We start from the raw sequence: 6000 nt of genomic DNA, 5'->3' as shown, positions 1-6000 counted from the left end.
TTGAAAAATGTAGGTTACTGGCAGCAGAGAAGTAACTGAAATGTTATTTTTAGAAGCTACTTTCAATTAAAACATGCTCTGAAGTTATTTTATGTACTGACAACTATTATTTACCAAACACGAAACTGTTTTAATTCACGGCTGATTATTCTCACAACATAGCAGCATCATTTTTTTTTTTTTTTTTTTAAAGGCCACATCAATCTCAAACTAGCCCTAAATATCAGAAGAACCCTTCAATCATTGAGCCACAGATCATAGACAACGAGCGCTATGTCCAAAAACAGTATACCAAAATGTATAAAGGAAATTATTCTTGTGAGAGAAAATAACAGCTAAATAGTTATAAGTGAATCGTCAAGTACCTCCTGCATCTCACATTTTGTAGCAGTTGATGACATACCCTAAAATAAAATTTGACAGAACGTTTGAGAATTGTAATTTTTTTTTTCTTTTTTCTTCGAGAATGAAAAAACCTTTTATTTCAAGATACTAAGATTACATAAGATGGGAATGACTAGTAGTTACGAGTCCATCAACAACCACGACATCCATAAGCCAAATAAGCCCAACCCCTAACTAAACTAATCGCCTAGCTAGTTCCTTGGGCTACATAACAATACTAATCTCGAGAGTCACGATAAATTCTCGCCGCCAATACTAACAACAACCATGTCATCCTCTTTCATACCGTGTTCCAAAATAGCCAGACCACATACAACTATAAATCGCAGCCATTTGACCACCAGAATCCATTGATAATATCACATGTAGTCCTCAGGAATAACGCCGTATCAATAGCTCATCAAACAAACTAACCAAGAAGTTTCCATACCTCCTCATAGCCAATCTCAAGAAAAAAAAAAAACTCCCTTCAACACCATGACCCAAAACCTCCAAACCACGTGTAAGAGCTCTTCCCCAATACCTCAACAATAAGATGATCCCGAGAATAAATCCAATAGTCCCTGGGAGTGACACCATAACAATGACACAAACATACCACTAAGAACCCCAAACCCTACCTCGAGAGGGTAGGGAATCAAATGACCTAGCAAAAAGACTATAGACAAAGACATAAAAAAGCAAAAAACAAATAAAAAGTAAAAAGTGATGTCGCCGTCAATCTTCATCTTCCATAACCAAAGCTCCGACTCCGGCCAAGGTTGGTGTTGGTAACCAGATGACCACAAAGACTTGCCCAAAGGCAACGCAGCCGCCATTGTACGAAACCCTTTCGCAGATCCCCTCTAATAACAGACCATCACGTAAAGCTTGAAGATACCAGAATAAGCCAACAATTGTAGACCACGGAGCTGCATACCGCCAACCACAGTGCCCACTGCTGCCAATTCATGTATCTCCTTCTCTCATAAAGCCAGCCCTTGAAGATTGTCCCCAATAATCCAAACCCAAATCCACCAAAAACCGTAAAGATTAACCTAATCTGACTCGGATATTGACGAACCTTCAACCATGGCCCAACAATCAGCCATAGAACACCAAACAACCACCACAATCCGCCTGAGAAAAAAGAGAAAATGATGCCACATCTCCCACCGAGGACTTCGAACCGACAACACCATAGGCTCCATAGCTCCTCCGGCTACTCTCATCTCATGCCGACTAGGCAAGGAGTCGTCGTTGTGAGGGTCCTGCCGAACAAGCGCTAAGAACTTTGTATTACCCAAACCCTAGAACGCTCTGACTTGTGTAGAGCTCGACCCCCGAGTAGTCCTAAATCTTAATACATTCAATGCTTCCAAAAAAAAAAAAAAACTTACAGCAGGGCAATGAAATATCGCCGACAATTTCATTTTTTTCATGTTGCGATATTTAATTAACCTACCAAGTTGATATCGTTCGATTTTCTCAAAATTTCTGAAAATCTCACCAATATCGACGAAATCCTCAAAATATCGGACAGCTGTCGCAATATTAGCATGTGTTCAAAAAATAAACCAGCCAAATTTCAAGGTTGGGTTTCAAACCTCTGCCAACATCAAACGAATTAAAGGCCCTTGCCAATCCAACCAAATTGACTCTCGATACACATCCAGCTTGGGTTATATTTAACTGATGAACAAAGCATAATTAAAAAGGTTAAAGCTTCGAACAATTAACAAAACCCAAGTTTCTTGGCCAAATTTTGATCAAAAAAAAAAAAAAAAAACATATTAGCCAAACAATGATTTCTCTCTATAAAAATAAATGAAAATGTGTGATTAAACTTGTCTTTCATTCTAATTACATTAGTTTTATATCAAGATGTTTCGGTGAATTAATAGAAGTAATAAAGGCAAATTATATTCAACTATATTGAACTTTTACACATAAATTAGGATGTGTAAAAGACTATAGGTGTAATTTCATGTTTCAAATTGTGTTCTAAACCATATAACATCAAAAGTTGAGATATATTAAGTTAAATGTCAAAAATCTTTATTTTGTCAGCGTATATGAATTTATCTTATTTCACTACAAATCCATATGCAATGAGTTTGCTCAACATTTTATTTATATGAATACAAGAGAAAATTGATCAAATAAGCATTTCTAAAAGCTTTATTTCAAACTTCCATATTTTTATCTAGATTTCCTTTGTTTCTTTTAAATTTATCGATATCGAAATTTTCTCCATATTTCTATTAAAATTTTCGTTTTCTAAACCATCGATATATCATCGAAATCCGATATTTTGGTTCTTACATGAATGCTTGGACACGGAGTGAAATAGTGGGCCGGTTACTACAATTATGAGACAAGTACTTTAATGGCTGGGAGCTAAGTTAGGTAGCAATAATACATAGTAGTGCGTGGGTGGTCTTCTCGATAGGAAATTCTCTTTCTGATAAAAATGAAAAACGAAAAAAGCAACTATTATTGACTCTACGACTAATTAGTCTTTTACGGTTTTGAAAAACTTATAGCTAGTAATAATTCTCTTCTCAAATGATCGTGCTTTTTCTTGACGCATTTATTAGAAATGAAATGTTAAAAATCAGCAACAATTACCATATGATGAAGAGCATGCATGCAGTGACTCTAGAACAGTCTTGGAAAGGAAGAATTATGGATAGTAGATTTGTTTCTGAGTACTATATATACAAAGTGAGAGAGTGTGTAAAAGTTCATATTTTCACGATCAAAAGAGATAGTTTCATTCAATTGTTGTCAGAACTTACAATCAATGAGTTGACAATGACTTCATTAAACCCTATCATGAATTGGCTACGGAAAGAGTACCTAGTACACTCCATTATTAGAATAATATTAATTACTTGCATATTTTAAAATGGACGGAGTGAGCCAATCATGCATCATTCCTCCACCAATATATAGCAAAAGGCAATGCGTAGGTAAACTACACAATAAGTGGCTTAGTTACGAACTCTTAGAGTAATTCTAACAGGTTTCCTATAATTTTTGTATTTATAATTAAGTAAAAATCAAAACTTTAACCTCTTTTTCTTCTCAAACTCCAACAGATTTTCTATTTTACAGCAATCTCTAAAATCTCCATAATCATTCCTTAAAATTTTAGAGATTGCTGTAAATTTAGGAAATTTAGTTTTCTCTTTCCTCACTGTCCCTAAAATGGGGATAATTATAGAGAATTTGTTAGAGCAAAAGAGGCTCATTGTTCCCTAAATTAGAGTAAAATCAAAATATAGGGAAAGTGTTGGAGATGCTCTTAGGGCATAATGTCAAGAAGAAGACTCAAAAACATTCAATAACTGACATGCCTTGATAATGATAGCACCTTCATGACTAAGGTGTTCTTCGTCGATGTTGAGAGGTCAAGTATACCGCACTTGTACCAAAGACACCATTTGCAATATCCAATAAGCTCCCTAATTGAGCTCCTCCAATTATTATGTACTTCATATTTCTCAAATATGCTTATGTTCGGTGATGTGGAGTTTATTTGGTCGTGAAGCATTCACATGTGGGATAATCTGCTTTAATTTGATACCAACACGGCATCGCACATGTAGCGAATTTTCAACTCATACATGTAGACTCTTATATTGGGTGACGTAAAGCCCGTGTAGTCGTGAGACATACAAAAGTGGGATAATTATTCTGCTTTGAAACCATGATACACACGATCAATTTATATTAGATGACGTGGAGCTTGTGTGGCTGCGAGATATGCACGCATGGAATAAAAAAAACTCTAATATAATGATAAAGTAATATGGGCTTCATAACCAAAACTAATTGATAATAGATGAAATTTAAATCCTTATAAACTTATAGACAATGTTCTCATTTTCCTATATGACTCAACAATAGTTGACATAAGTCCTTATAAGTCCATAGACAATTAATACCCCTATTTTTTCATGTGGAATTCATATTTTCAACATATATAAGTGACTGCAAGTGCCAAAAACCAATGCATGTGTGAAAACATATATTGGTAGAGATATTCTTAGGTAGGGCAGGCGTGCTACGTGGCCGTACGCTCGGTCAATCATTGTCTATGCATGGGGTAGTTTGGGTATTTCATTATAAATAAACATGGGTAGTTTTAGAATTCAATTAAAAAATAGAGAGATATGATTGGCCGGACATACCACATAACCGGTAATTTGCCCTACCTAGCTAAGAATTTCTCATATTGGTAACCCAAAAGAATACTATCACCCTTTAAGGCTTCTCCACGCCATAGCACAATAATCATCTTTACATGTTCGGAGATGACTTGGAGAGTTGGAGCCTATAAATACTGTCGCACTAGCTGTAGCTTGTTCATCATTCACATATACCAAGTTTGTTAATTAGAACATCCCAGGCCAGAGCTAGCTAGCTTGCTCTCATATCCCTCTAGCTCCTTCTTCTCTGCTCTATAAACCATGTTTCCTAATTTCTTTTCTTGTTGCTCGCATCTTGAAACTTCAAGGTAATGCATATAGGATACAGAACTAGCTCGAGTTCGATCTCTAGTCGTTTACAGTAATCAAACAACTTCTTAGTTATATATTATATTTCACAAGTTCACGTTTTATTGTGTTTATGGATGCATATATGAGCTCATTCTATCTGCTTCTAGAGCTCTAACCCTGTGAAATGTATAAAATAAAATAATGTCTACAATATATTAGCTGGCAGATAGCCGGATACAGCCGTTCGGGATTCTAGCTTTTGGTGGTCTTCTGTCCCAGCTTTTGTTGTTAAGAGATCCAAGGCCCTTTCTTTTTATCATCGTACATTCTCTGAAATTATATGTTTTTATATTGTCGACACTTCACTTATTTCTCTGTTTTTTTTTTTGTTTTTTGTTTTTGAAAGGCACTTATTTCTCTTGGGAAATTTTAGTGTAGTGGTGGGTATCTCATACCCACATTTACAAAATTGAGAACAAATTTTGTTGTCAAAGTTGTAATTTGAGTCATACTTTGTGTAATCTTAGTTCTAATAATGGTAATTACACATCTTACGACATTTTACAAGTTTTTGAACAAATTCGTTGTCAATGTTGTAATCTTAGTTCTAATAATGGTAATTACACCTCTTACGACATTTTTACAAGCTTTTGAACAAATTCGTTGTCAATGTTGTAATTTTTGTTTAACTATATGTAAATAGTGTAAATGAATATGGTAACTTTTGTTCTCAATGTTGTAATTTTGGTTCAAATACTTGTAAATTTTTGTTCAAATAATTGTAAATGAGGGTATCTCATACCCACCGGTACACTAACTTATCTCATTTCTCTTTTGAGGGGTCCAGTTTCATGTCCTTCATCACCCCCCCCTCCCCCCCCCCCCCCCCAAACATAGGGGCTTTTCTTCTTTTTCTATAATAATACAAAATTAAGGACCGAATAGGGGGTTCTTTCAAAAGTGATGGTAAATTATTCAGGAACTAACAGTGAGTAATTGAAAGAAGTGATGGTCCAAGAACTGTGCGTAAGCACTTATTTGTTCTGAGATAAATTTATTCAAGATCTAATATCGCATATTCATCGATCTGTATGTGAACAAAAAAAAA

This window comes from Rosa chinensis, chromosome 5, assembly GCF_002994745.2.
Source record: "Rosa chinensis cultivar Old Blush chromosome 5, RchiOBHm-V2, whole genome shotgun sequence".
Taxonomy (NCBI): Eukaryota; Viridiplantae; Streptophyta; class Magnoliopsida; order Rosales; family Rosaceae; genus Rosa; species Rosa chinensis.
The sequence above is the reverse complement of the archived record's forward strand: the minus strand, read 5'-3'. Positions refer to the sequence as shown.